Source organism: Carassius carassius, chromosome 24 (assembly GCF_963082965.1).
Source record: "Carassius carassius chromosome 24, fCarCar2.1, whole genome shotgun sequence".
Taxonomy (NCBI): Eukaryota; Metazoa; Chordata; class Actinopteri; order Cypriniformes; family Cyprinidae; genus Carassius; species Carassius carassius.
This window is the reverse complement of record NC_081778.1, coordinates 19,075,054-19,089,562: the sequence shown is the minus strand read 5'-3', so window position 1 is coordinate 19,089,562 and position 14,509 is coordinate 19,075,054. Positions and strand designations below refer to the sequence as shown.

Sequence of the window (14,509 nt, the reverse complement as noted above, 5' to 3'; positions counted from 1 at the left end):
TATGTATATCTTCTCAACATCATATTTTGTTCTCATTTCAAATGAGTGATTGGTCTATGAGCATATTGATACTGTTTATATAACAAGAATGAAAACACACCTTCTGCGTTACATTTTTTTGTTTTATTACAAACTTTGTAATAACATATACATGTAAATAGAAAATAGGTATTGTGAAACACAAAACAAACACAAGACAACATCAACACTGTTCAATTACTTTGTTGCTAGTTTGCAACTTCACTGTAGACAGCCCCTTCTGACGACAGAGTCCTGCCAAGGTACAAGTCCCTGTTCTGTGTTGACTTCAGGTCATTTCTCACTGCAACTGCAGCCCGGGATGCTCGTGCAGATGACATTCTTCCTGCTGCAATCAAGCCGTTGTCCCCAGACACAAACCTTCTCCATTCTCCTGCCATCTGTTCCCCCGTTGCTGTGGTACCATCTGCAAAATTGGGTGGAATGTACTTGGATGCAGTAGATGTTGCAGCATCAGTGAGGGTTAACATATTGTGAAGAGCCACACAAGCCTTCACAACATCCACAGCTTTCTCAGGATGAAATTCCATTGGCCGTCCAAGAATCCTCCAGCGAGCAGCAAGGATACCAAAAGTGTTCTCGATGACTCACCTGGCCCGTGAGTGTCTGTAATTGTAAACTTTACGAGCATCATCCAAGTTAACACCTGTAAAACAAACAAGAGCACAGATTAAAGATAATGTTCTTTCTTGCATTTTTCATATCAAATACATGTTATATTAATTTATGGCACAATTTGATTTTGTTTTTACCTGGATATGGGCGCACCAGGTTCACATGGAGTGGAAACGCAGCATCTCCCAGGAACACATGTGGCAGTTTGATGTTGGTGCCCGGCAGGTTTTCAGGCTGTGGGAGTTCAAGAGTGCTGTTAAGAAGTCTGGAACCAAAAATACTGTCCTTGAAAATTCCACCATCACTTTCACGTCCATACGAGCCAATGTCCACCATGGTGAAACGATACTTGGCATCACAGACTGCCATTAGAACAATGGAGTGGGTTCCTTTATAGTTGAAAAAGTCACTTCCAGCATTTGGGGGTGCCTTGATTAGGACGTGTTTCCCATCCACACACCCCAAACAGTTGGGAAAGTTCCACACTCTCCAAAATTCATTCTTGATGTCAAGCCACTCGTTGCCTTTTGGTAGCGAGACAAAATCACCTTTTAAAGCAGTCCAGATTGCTTCGCAGACCTCACTCACTATCACTGAGACTGTGGTCGATCCCAATTTGTAGCTGGAGGCAACACATTTTTGGGAACTTCCAGATGAAAGTATGCAAAGCGTGACAGCCAGTCTCTCTTGCATACTTACTGGGCTACGAAATTGGACCGCCCACACCGCAATGACGTCATTTTTGCCGCGCGCACCTTCGCGCTCCTGTGGACGCGTCGAGTATAAACCAGGCTTAACGCTGAAGTGAAGCTCAAGTGCGCGTCTGAAATTCTCCCGTTTGATATGGTCATAAAGAGAGATACGGTGTTCCGCATCTTAATAAATGCATTTCTTGGTAACAAAAAAAAGGGACAAAAACTGCAGTTTTGAGTGGGGTGGCCAAGCTTTCGTCAGTGGGGGCCATGGCCACCCCTGGCCACCCCCTGACTCCGCCCCTGCCTTGATGAGACCAACATCAGTCGAATAAAATCCGAGACTTTACCAGCAACACTGTGAACTGCTCCAACCAGAGGATTTCGATAGAAGAAAACAAAAGTGAAAGTTGTGACATTCAATCAAAATATTAAGCAGTACAACTGTTTTCAACATTGATAATAATAGAAAATGTTTCTTCAGCATCAGCTTATTAGAAAGAATACATTTTTTGACCTTGTAATCATTAATCAAAATGTCATAACTCGCTCCTCCTGTGATATGACTGACTTGATGTCTGTGATGTAAGAAGGACTGTACTGGATAGTTGATCACGTGACTTGTGCTCACTTCTGGTATGCCAGGCACACCCTTACAGGTGTACAAAGATTGTCAGTACCTTTCATATTGTAATAAGGACAAGACAAGAACAGGTGAGGCTCCATAGCTCAGTGGTTAGAGCACTGGTCTTGTAAACCAGGGGTCGCGAGTTCAATTCTCGCTGGGGCCTGATTAGAAACCTTTTGAAAAGTGACCTGTTCTGAAAATGACTGGATTAGAGCTGATGAGGACTAAACACCACATGACATAATGTGCTCATCTGGATGAACATGAACCTTAACAGAAGGAAGAAAACTGGCACATGCATGTCTTTAGACCAGGTCCTGTTCCACACAGGCTCTTGTTGGCATGAGAAATGCAGTCATTCTTGAAGAGACCAAATAGCAGGCAGACCAACATCAAAACAAAAAAATCTGAGAATTTATTTATCGGCAACGCTGTGAGCTGCTCCAACCAGGTGCTTTCAGCTGTGAGTCCTATTTTTATTTAGTATATACTGTCCTATATACCGTAATATACTGTAAACTAAAGCCATCAGCAGTCACGTCTCAGCTCCACACACACAGGAACCCAACCACAGTACTACTAGACTGTTAGGTTAGGTTTAGGGTTAGGTTTAGTTGATATGTACCTGCAAAGTTACTTATAGTCAGTTGAATGCCTGTTGAGGGACCATCAAAATAATGTTTGAACAGATATCAAGCAGTCTACTAATACATAATAATGACTGGTAGGTGACATAGTTACAAAGTAATGGCAAAAACTGAAAATGACAAAGTTACTTACAGTTAGTATAAGGTCTATAGTACAGTATAGTATAAGGTCATCACTAAGACCGTGTCAGCTAAGGATGGCCCTGGTCTATTATGAGTTTTTTTAACTCCACCCTATTACAAATCCTTCCAGAAGAAGAACACACGTCTGGGATGTGGAGGTTTGAGAGAAACCAAAGGAAGATAAGAGATTTCTTTAACACTAATGTCTGGAGTGTATATACAGAGATGATTACAGTTTTTCTCGATTGCTTAAACATTTCTTGAAACTATGCCTCATATTCTCAAATCCATAACATCTTATCCAATTCCCCAAACATCCTATTTTCAGGTCAAAATGAAGCTCTACACTCAAAACCACTCACTCTTGCTGAAAAAAAAACTTTGCTCAGACATCACACACAAGCCCTCAAAAACACACATTTCAACATAGTCTTACACACTGGTGAGATTTATTCAAAACAATACTACAAAAACAAAAAAACAGTAATAAGTTGTGTTGCTTTTGGTTCTCCCCCTCAAGGAACTTTTCACATGATGAACATGTGCATACATTTGCACATTTTCTATTCATTCTCAGATTTTTCTATATCACATCTACTGTATAGTACAATAACCAAACAACAACAAAAATATTCTACCCCAGCATCACATCTTTGGTCTGGGACAGACCAGAGAATCTGGTCAACATCACAGACTATACTGGCCCTAGCCAGGCATCGGGGGTAAAATCCTCTTGTATGACTGATCCACCCCTGTCACACATCACTTGTAATGTCTAGTCAGGTTTCTTCCATTCCATCTGATCCACACACACTGATAACTACCCTCACAGAGAGTGTCTTTCCATTGTTTTACAGTCTTGATGTAAATTCCTCTCTGAGGATGTTACTAGATAAAGTGCATGTAACACCAGAAAAACTGTGTAACACATGATCATTTACATGATAACGAACAAAAATATATATTAAAGAATCAAATATATAAGCTACAAAATAACACAATAATCCTAGAAAAATGTCTTATGGTGTTTCAGAAATAGGATGATAAATATTTACTGATAATTCTATTCTGATTCACTCTTTATTTCTGATCATTTGTCTGTGATTTATGAGGGCTAAAAAAGTAAATGCAGAAATAAGATCATTTCCGAATAAAACAGTTGATGGATATCCATATCCATGTTAAATTACTCATATATGTGCAAGGATTCTATGTTACAACAATTAAAAGGCCTCACCAACTTTTAGAGCCACCCTTAGCTTTGACATCTGTTAAGATATCTCAGGCTGCCAGCTCAGGTGTGTCTTTGTCATGCTAGCTCAAAGTGAACTCTTTATGTCACGTACATGAGTGACAGGCATCAGTTGAGGCTCCATAGCTCAGTGGTTAGAGCACTGGTCTTGTAAACCAGGAGTCGCGAGTTCGATCCTCGCTGGGGCCTAAATGGTCAAATTTTTAAAAGGAGACCTGTTCTGAAAATAAAGTTAAGATGAAGATGCAACATACTGTGCTCATATGGATAAACATAAATCCTTCAAGAAAAAGGAAAGTTTGGAATTGCTGATATGAGGCTCATGTTGGGAAAAACAGTCATCCTTGATGAGACCAACATCAGTAAAATAAAATCAGAGACTTTACCAGCAACACTGTGAGCTGCTCCAACCAGAGGATTTCAATAGAAAATAAAATAAATTAGTGAATAAAAAAAATAAATAAATTGAAAGTCATGACATTTGCCAAGTATGGTAACCCATACTCAGATTTGATGCTCTGCACTTAACCCATCCAAGTGCGCACACACAGCAGTGAGAAGTGAACACACACACACCCAGACCAGTGGGCAGCTATATATCCAGTGCCCAGGGAGCAACTGGGGCTTCAGTGCCTTGCTCAAGGGTACTTCAGCCATGGGTATTGAGGGTGGTAGAGAGCACTGTTCATTCCCTTCCCCCCACCTAAAACTCCTGCCAGCACCAAGACACAAACCAGCAACCTTAGGATAACTAATCCAAGAGTCTAACCATTAGACCACAGTTGTCCCCTTTCAATTGTTGATAAAGTAAAAAGTACCACTTTATCTAGAGGCTGTGAGACTTATTTCTATGCTCTATTTTCTATCATTTACCCGTACTGTACAATGCAGGTTTGTTTTCTCAATGTACCACTATAATACCTTGAGATGCCGGTAGATGGGAGCAAAATAAAACGTATGTATGAGCTATCAGGAGCTACAGTGTGCATTTGTATACAAATGACTGATGATAAATAATATTATGTCAGATATACAGCATAAGGTTGTTCATTTGAAAGATTTTATCGAAAGACTATATGTGTAAAGGGGGTCATTTCACTTTATTTTGAGGCAACAATTTTCAAATTCACAATGGAAGCAGCCATACTATGCATCCACAAGCAGATAAAGATTACAAAGATAAAATGTATGAAAGGACATCAGAGAAGGAACATGATGTGAGATGCTGAACTGTTTAGTACAGCTCAACCTGTGTGGTCCTATAAAGTGGATTTCTAACCAAACACTATTTTTATTCACAGATGCCCTCATCATGAGAGAAACAAACACAGTTCAAAACAACACCATTTTAGAATTATTACAACATAATTAATAGTCTGATTATTTAAAATATACACATGGTGCATTAATCTTATTGTATTGGAAGATAGATTCTGACTTATACATACACATTAAGGTCTTATCAGATGATGCTTGAATACACATAGAAAGTAAAAGTGAGATGAAGTTTGATGAAGTAAGATTGAGATTAAATGATACATAAGTGAAATTCCACCTGACAGGTAAATCCAGTTCACAACATCAGAACCTACTACTCCTGCTTATAAAAACTTATAGGAAGTGACTGTGTGTTATCTCTCTCTTCTCAGTTCCCAGACAACAGCAAAACTTAGTCAGCAATGTGGATTAAAAAAAAGCTATATTTGGTAAGTGTGTTATTGTGCATGGAGCCACCCTTAGCTTTGACATCTGTTAAGACATCTCAGGCTGCCTGCCAACTCAGGTGTGTCTTTGTCATGCTAACTCAGAGAAATCTTTATGACACATACATGATTGCCAGATATCAGATGAGGCTCTATGGCTCAGTGGTTAGAGTACTGGCCTTGTAAACCTGGGGTCGCGAGTTCAGTCCCTGCTGGGGCCTAAATGGTCAAATTTTTAAAAGGTGACCCTGAAGTTAAGATGAAGATGCAACATACTGTGCTCATATGGATAAACATAAAACTTTCAAGAAATAGGAAAGTTAGGAATTGTTGAAATCAGGCTCATGTTGGGAAAAACAGTCATCCTTGATGAGACCAACATCCGTAAAATAAAATCAGAGACTTTACCAGCAACACTGTGAGCTGCTCCAACCAGGAGCTTTCAATAGATAAAAACAAAAAGTGAAAGTCATGACATTCAAACAAAACATTAAGCAGTACAACTGTTTTCAACATTGATAATAATAGGAAATATTTTTTCAGCAACAGCTTATTCGAACGAATACATTTTTTGACCTTGTAATCATAAATCAAAATGTCATAATTTGCTCCTCTTGTGATATGACTGACTTGATGTCTGTGATGTAAGAAGGACTGTACTGGATAGTTGATCACGTGACTTGTGCTCACTTCTGGTATGCCAGGCACACCCTTACAGATGCACAAAGATTGTCAGTACCTTTCATATTGTAATAAGGACATGACAAGAACAGGTGAGGCTCCATAGCTCAGTGGTTAGAGCACTGGTCTTGTAAACCAGGGGTCGTGAGTTCAATTCTCGCTGGGGCCTGATTAGAAACCTTTTGAAAAGTGACCTGTTCTGAAAATGACTGGATTAGAGTTGATGAGGACTAAACACCACATGACATAATGTGCTCATCTGGCTGACTGGGACATGCATGTCTTCAGACCAGGGGGGTATTCCAGAAAGCAGGTTATGTGACATACCTGGTTATGTTTAAGGGTAAGTTCGTGGATAACCTCAACGTTCGGTTCCAAAAACAGAGGTAACTTTCTGGGTATGTATGTAACCATAGCAACTGACTCTCTGAAGATAACCTGCTCGAGAGCAGGTTATGTTTCAGTGTAACTTCGTTTCAGAAGGTTGGTGAGCATGGCGTGCCCTTTTGACGAGGATACTGTGGACGTAGAAGCACAAATTATACGAGGTTTTTTTCGTCGGGAGAGGGTTATAAGACCGCGTATTGACGTGTTTGCATACCCTAATGAATATTTAAACGAGCGTTATCGTTTTTCAAAAGATTCTTTAGTTTATTTAACACGTCTTTTAAAACCGCATATCGCAAATGTGACAAACCGCGGCTCTGCGCTTAGCACAGAAAACATTCTGTGCATAGCACTAAGATTTTTTGCGTCTGGCCATTTTTTGTACAGTGTGGGCGATTCAGAGCATGTGGGAAAGGTAACTGTGTGTAGAGCCGTTCGTACAGTGTGTCTGGCACTTAAACAGTTGTTACCCACGTTTGTACAGTTCCCTGGCCATAAACCTCTGCTTGTTATTAAAGACGAATTCCACAGAGTGGCAGGTTTGTCCTTTGTAGTAAAATATATGACGCATATTTAATATTTAGTCATATTATAAATATCTATACATGTATTCATTATGCACACACGTCATACTTCCATAACTTTCTGTTTCAGGATTTCCAAATGTAATTGGGTGTATTGATGGCACTCACATTCCTATTAAAGCTCCATCAATAAATGAGGGAGACTATGTTAATAGGAAATCTATTCATAGTATCAATGTGCAGGTAACAACTTAATTTTTTCCCCTTCTTAAAATCATCAAAGTCATTACTTTTTCCACTAACTATAGGTAATATGTGAGGCAACCCAAATCATCACCAATGTCGAGGCAAAATGGCCAGGATCTGTGCATGATGCCAGAATTTTCCGCGGGTCATCATTATGCCAGACATTTCAGCAGGGTATGATTTGCTTTATACAATTTTTGTTTTTTCTATATTTGTGTTGTACACTTCAATCATTACAGGACAGTACAATGGTTACTTGCTGGGGGATGGAGGATACCCTTGTCTGCCCTATTTAATGACACCCTACCCTGAACCTGAGCCTGGACCACAGACACGGTTTAACCTGGCTCACAGCCGAACCCGGGCCAAGGTGGAGATGACTGTAGGGATCCTCAAATCTCGGTTTCAGTGTCTGCGTGGGCTCCGGGTTAGTCCAGAGAGGGCATGCAACATTATTGTGGCTTGTGTTGTGCTTCACAATATTGCCACTATAAGAGGAGAGAGCCACCCTCCTTGTATTGAGGAAGATGGCCCAGAGGAACACCGACAGATTTTAGAGGCCAACAGAGACGGAAGACTTTTGAGAGACAGGATTTGTCAAAATTACTTTTATTAGTTTTTTTTGCACTGGTCTGCCAGGCAGTTTATTTCTTCATTTCCTGAAAAACAATAAAAGTGCAATTCATTAAAATGTTTTTTTTTTTTATATTGCTTTACACATACATCCATACATACAGATAGATAGATAGATAGATAGATAGATAGATAGATAGATAGATAGATGGATGGATGGATGGATGGATGGATGGATGGATGGATGGATGGATGGATGGATGGATGGATGGATAGATAGATAGATAGATAGATAGATAGATAGATAGATAGATAGATAGATAGATAGATAGATAGATAGATAGATAGATAGATAGATAGATAGATAGATAGATAGAGACAGACACAGACACAGACAGACAGACAGACCACTTTTAACATGCAACAGATTAATATTCAGACAATTCAAGTTCTCACCTTAAGGCGATTCTCAAGTAATTCTATTTCAAGTGCTGCTTTTTTAATGAGGAGCCTTTTCTCTTCCATTTGAAGCTGTATAAGGTCCATCTCCATGTCACTTTTTCTTATTTGTCTTTGAAGATGGACCTTATACAGCTCCTTTGCTGGCAACTAAGGTGGAAAAATTTAATAAATGAGATTGTTTGGTCAGACAATAAAATTCAAATATGGACACATGGACACAAGTTCTTACCCTGCTTAGATTGTGTGCTGAGGCTGAAGGACCCTCATCAGTGGGCAAATCCCTAGGTATGTACTATGAAAGGACAATGACAGTTTGTTACTCTAATGCAAAAAGGGGCCATACATCATAATGGTATGCATCATACCTCAGTGGATCTACCAGCATTGTCCACTTCTGTCACAGCAGATGTGGTCTCTTCATCGTCATCATCATCTTCATCCTTCAAGACAAATATTCAAGTATACATTATTTGGCAAAAAAAAACAAAAAAAAGTAAAAAACCTAAAAGTACCTGACAACAAATTTCTTTCTGGAGAGTCCAATAATACAATCCGTCCATCAGTATCTATAAGAACACACAGCCCGTTAAATTCTCAATATTATCAAAGAAAATAATACATCATATGCAGTTAAATAAAATAAGCCTACATAAAAAATTAATCTTGTTCAAAAAGCCTTTAAGTGACAGAGATAGTAATTTATCAGACAAAAAATGAAACCAAATCATAGAGGTAAACTTACATGTCACCCTTTTTTCACCATCACTTGTGGTGCATAGTATGTGTGATGAACTGCCCCCTGGAATGCCAGCAACCACTGGTCGCCCTTTATTAAGGGACAGAGCCAGCTCCTCAGATGGGGTGAGGGGAGGTGGTGGTGGCCTCCCCGCCAGTTAGACAGGCTTCAGTCTTCTTTCTGTTAGCTGCATGACAGAATGAATATACTAAATCCTGTTATAATAATAGTTCAGTAATTGTGTAATCAAATATTACCTTTTTGCAGAATGTTTTTGTGTTTCATTTTGACTTGGCTTAAAGTTCTTGTGGCTCCAGAAGGATTACACCTTATTAAATAAGAAATATACATTATTATTTCAAGCTAAAGAAATAAATGGCAGGAAAAGTAAATGCTTTCATAGTGATTTAACATATTCAAAAGGATGTATAAGTCATAGGCCTACTTCATTATTTTGCATTTCAATAAAACGGGAGCCAATACCAAATTTGTAATTTAATACACTCACGCATTTACTCTGTCCGTTATTTTTTGCCAAGCCAGCTCTCTTGCTTTAGCTGATGCAGCTGTATTGCTTCTTTTTAATATTATTGGCTTAAACTCCTCATAAGCATGCATTAAAACTTCCAACTCCGCCTCTGTGAAATACGCCGCTCTCTTTTTTTCGTTTTGAGTTTCCATGGTGACTCGTGAAATCGGCAATCCATTGAAAATGTCTTTATACTACATGCACCGTGCACACGCATTAACTCTGGGTAACCAGTCAGAGGTTGATTAAACTAACTCTTCTCAGGTGTTTTGGAACCGACATACTCATGGTATGCCTGTTTGGGGTAAATCAACCCAGAGGTTATAGTTTATCAAATGGTAAGTTAACCAAGCTTTCTGGAATACCCCCCAGGTCCTGTTCCTCCACACAGGCTCTTGTTGGCATGAGAAATACAGTTGTTCAACATTGTGTGCTTTCAGCTGTGAGTCCTATTTCTATTTACTATATATACTGTAATATACTGTAAACTAAAGTCATCAGCAGTCAGTTCTCAGCTCCACACACAGAAACTCAAACCAACCACAGTACTACTAGACAGTTAGTATAAGGTCTATATTACAGTATAGTATAAGGTCATCACAAAGACCGTGTCAGCTAAGGATGGCCCTGGTCTAGTATAAGGGTTTTTTAACTCCACCCTCTTACAAATCCTTCCAGAAGAAGAACACACGTCTGGGATGTGGAGGTTTGAGAGAAACCAAAGGAGGGTAACAGATTTCTTTAACACCAGTGTCTGGAGTGTATATACTATAATAATTAATATATCTTACAATCTCCAGAAAGCGATCATTCTGTAATCCACACACACTGACAACTACCTTCACAGAGAGAGTCTTTCCATTGTTTTACAGTCATGATGTAAATTCCTCTCTGAGGAAGTTACCAGCTAAAGTGCATGTAACAACAGAAAAACTGTGTAACACATGATCATCTACATGATGACGAACAAAAATATATATTAAAGAATCAAATATATAAGCTACAAAATAACTTTCAGATAGACGTTTTACTGATGTAACATGATGAAAATAAACAATGACTGCGACAATATATGCTTTTATCTCTGCTCTTCAAACCATCTTGCGTATTTTTATAAGAATAAAGTTTAAAATGCAGTCCTAATGCAAATTTATTCTGCGTATTGTATTACCATGTGGACTCTGATTGGACGGCTGTTTTTGATATCATCTTTTAATATCTGACTAGCAATTATTGCAATAGTAAGTAGTATTAATTTAAATATTACTAGTAAGTATTAATTTGATACTTGTACTTATTCATTATATACTAGTTCTTATTTAATAGATACTAGTACTTATTCATTATGTACTAGTTCTTATTCATTAGACACTAGTACATTTTGTAATCACTACTAGTAACTATTCTTATCTTACTAGTCAGATCTGCTTTTTTACTCGTCTTATGTTATGACTAGTCCAAATGGTTACAGTAGAGTTCAATAAAAAAAATTACTAGTACTAGCATCTAATAAATGTGTACTAGTATCTATTATGTACTAGTATCTATTTAATAGGTACAAGTATCTAATGAATGAGAACTAGTTTTTAATAAATAAGTACTAGTATCTAATAAATAAGTACCAGTATCTAAAAATAAGTACTAGTATCTAATAATAAGTACTAGTATCTAATGAATGAGTACTAGTATCTAATAAATACATATTACTACCCAATGAATAACTACTAGTACATAAAAATAAAGAACTAGTCACTAGTGGAATATATACTAGTCAATACTGAATAGTTGATATCGCAATGACGGATCCCCATAAAAGTCAATATCAAAAACTTTAAATTTGTTACTAGTAACAATATAAAAGTTACTAGTCACTATTGAATTAAGTACTAGTATCTAATCAATAAGTACTAGTATTTACTGTAATCAATAAGTAATAGTATGTAATTAATAAATACTAGTATCTAATAAATAAGTATTAGTATCTAATGATTACGTACTAGTAACTAGTAACTACAAAAGACACTAGTAGCTAAAGAATAAGCACTAGTTCCTAAAAAATAAGCCCTATAGTTACAGCTTTTCTCAGTCGCTTTGGTGCATTTCTCAAATCAGAAATGAAATTCTCAAAACTACTTGTACAACCTCCACATCATCTAGTCATTTATACACATCATAAAACCAATTTCTTATTCTTTTGAACAAATTGCGATCGCCTTTGTACATTCATGCAATTGATTACGCACATTTATCTGCAGTTTCCTACATTATCAGTTGCTAATGTCATGTTGCTCAAAATTTATTTTTCTGTGCAATAGTCTTACCCCTTAAAACATCTAGTCTTTAGTTCATTGTATAAGTCATTAAATGCAAAATGGTTAATCAAGTTGTCATAAACTAGCACACTTTTATATTTATTTTGACACATTATTACAGTTTTTCTCAGTCACTTTGGTGCATTTCTCAAATCAGAAATGAAATTCTCAAAACTACTTGTACAACCTCCACATCATCTAGTCATTTATACACATCATAAAACCAGTTTCTTATTCTTTTGAACAAGTTTCGATTGCTTTTGTAATTGACAAAAAAGTCTAATAATAATGTGTAAAAAAAACAAAACAAAAGTGTGCTTGGCAGTTTATGACAACTAGATTAACCATTTTGCATTTAATGGCTTATACGATGAAGTAAAGACTCAATGTTTTGGGGGGTAAGACTATTGCACAGAAAACTATATAATAAATTTTGAGCAACATGACATTAGCAACTGATAATGTAGGAAACATTATAGAGAATTGTACATAATCATTTGCATGGATGTACCAAAGCATTTGCAACTTGTTCAAAGAAATGAGAAACTGCTTTTTTGATGTGCACAAGTGACACAATGATGTGAGAATTGAACAGGTAGTTTTGAGAAATTCAATTCTGATCTGAGAAATGTACAAAACTGACTGAGAAAAACTTTACGACATCTCAGGCTGCGTGCCAACATATATGAGTGGAAGATGTCAGGTGAGGCTCCATAGCTCAGAGGTTAGAGCACTGGTCTTGTAAACCAGGGGTCACAAGTTCAATCCTCGCTGGGGCCTAAATGGTAAGATTTTTAAAAGGTGACCTGTTCTGAAAATAGAGTTAAGATGAACATGCAACATACTGTGCTCATATGGATAAACATAAAAACTTCAAGAAAAAGTAAAGTTTGGAATTGGCGATATGAGGCTTGTGTTGGGAAAAACAGTCATCCTTGATGAGACCAACATCAGTAAAATAAAATCAGAGACTTTACCAGCAACACTGTGAGCTGCACCAACCAGGGGCTTTCAATAGAATAATAAAATAAATTAGTGAATTAAAAAAAAGTAAAAGTCATGACATTTGCCAAGTATGGTAACCCATACTCAGATTTGATGCTCTGCATTTAACCCATCCAAGTGCGCACACACAGCAGTGAGAAATGAACACACACACACCCAGACCAGTGGGCAGCTATATATCCAGTGCCCAGGGAGCAACTGGGGGTTCAGTGTCTTGCTCAAGGGTACTTCAGCCATGGGTATTGAGGGTGGTAGAGAGCACTGTGCATTCACTTCCTAGATGGCAGCAAAATAAATCATATGTATGAGCTATCAGGAGCTACAGTGTGCATTTGTATACAAATGACTGATGATAAATAATATTATGTCAGATATACAGCATAAGGTTGTTCATTTGAAAGAGTTTATCGAAAGACTATATGTGTAAAGGGGGTCATTTCACTTTATTTTGAGGCAATAAATTTCAAATTCACAATGGAAGCAGCCATACTATGCATCCACAAGCAGATAAAGCTTACAAAGATAAAATGTATGAAAGGACATCAGAGAAGGAACATGATGTGAGATGCTGAACTGTTTAGTACAGCTCAACCTGTGTGGTCCTATAAAGTGGATTTCTAACCAAACACTATTTTTATTCACAGATGCCCTCATCATGAGAGAAACAAACACAGTTCAAAACAACACCATTTTAGAATTATTACAACATAATTAATAGTCTGATTATTTAAAATATACACATGGTGCATTAATCTTATTGTACTGGAAGATAGATTCTGACTTATACATACACATTAAGGTCTTATCAGTTGATGCTTGAATAGACATAGAAAGTAAAAGTGAGATGAAATGATGTATAAGTGAAATTCCACCTGACAGTTAAATCTAGTTCACAACATCAGAACCTACTACTCCTGCTTATAAAAACTTATAGGAAGTGACTGTGTGTTATCTCTCTCTTCTCAGTTCCTGGACTACAGCAAAACTTAGTCAGCAATGTGGATTAAAAAAGCAATAGAGAAGATCCTCAAAATGTGAACCTCTTTTTAACTTGATGTTAAAAACCTTATGAGAGTCATTTACAGAGAGGAAACTTCAAATATCTTCATCAGGGTCTGAGGAGGTCTGCAGTCTCCACAATGAGAAACTCAAACTCTTCTGCTTGGATCATAAATAACCTGTGTGTATTGTATGCAGAGATTCAGAAAAACACTCCAATCACAGATTCAGCCAAATCAATGAGGTTATTTCATCTTAAAAAGTATACATATTTCTCTTTTTTTCCTAGAAATAATAAAAACATAATTGGTTACAATTGGTAACATAATTGGTTCTCCCAAAACTTTATTTTCACA

The 14,509-nt window shown here is 37.4% G+C and overlaps 1 long non-coding RNA gene and 4 other non-coding genes across 5 annotated transcripts; 4 read left to right on the top strand and 1 right to left on the bottom strand.

Moving 5' to 3' along the window:
* Positions 1-2,064: 2,064 nt before the first annotated feature.
* On the top strand, positions 2,065-2,137 carry trnat-ugu (transfer RNA threonine (anticodon UGU)). The gene has a single exon. It is a non-coding gene; the product is annotated as a tRNA-Thr (tRNA).
* Positions 2,138-4,112: 1,975 nt separating this feature from the next.
* trnat-ugu (transfer RNA threonine (anticodon UGU)) lies at positions 4,113-4,185 on the top strand. The gene has a single exon. It is a non-coding gene; the product is annotated as a tRNA-Thr (tRNA).
* Positions 4,186-6,476: 2,291 nt separating this feature from the next.
* trnat-ugu (transfer RNA threonine (anticodon UGU)) lies at positions 6,477-6,549 on the top strand. Its single transcript has one exon. It is a non-coding gene; the product is annotated as a tRNA-Thr (tRNA).
* A 1,581-nt stretch (positions 6,550-8,130) lies between these two features.
* Positions 8,131-9,735, bottom strand: LOC132103650 (uncharacterized). The gene is made up of 6 exons (XR_009423428.1): positions 9,566-9,735; positions 9,315-9,495; positions 8,938-9,012; positions 8,802-8,864; positions 8,567-8,719; positions 8,131-8,196 (listed from the first exon to the last, which is right to left on the bottom strand). It is a non-coding gene; the product is annotated as an uncharacterized LOC132103650 (long non-coding RNA).
* Positions 9,736-12,856: 3,121 nt separating this feature from the next.
* On the top strand, positions 12,857-12,929 carry trnat-ugu (transfer RNA threonine (anticodon UGU)). The gene has a single exon. It is a non-coding gene; the product is annotated as a tRNA-Thr (tRNA).
* Positions 12,930-14,509: the final 1,580 nt, after the last annotated feature.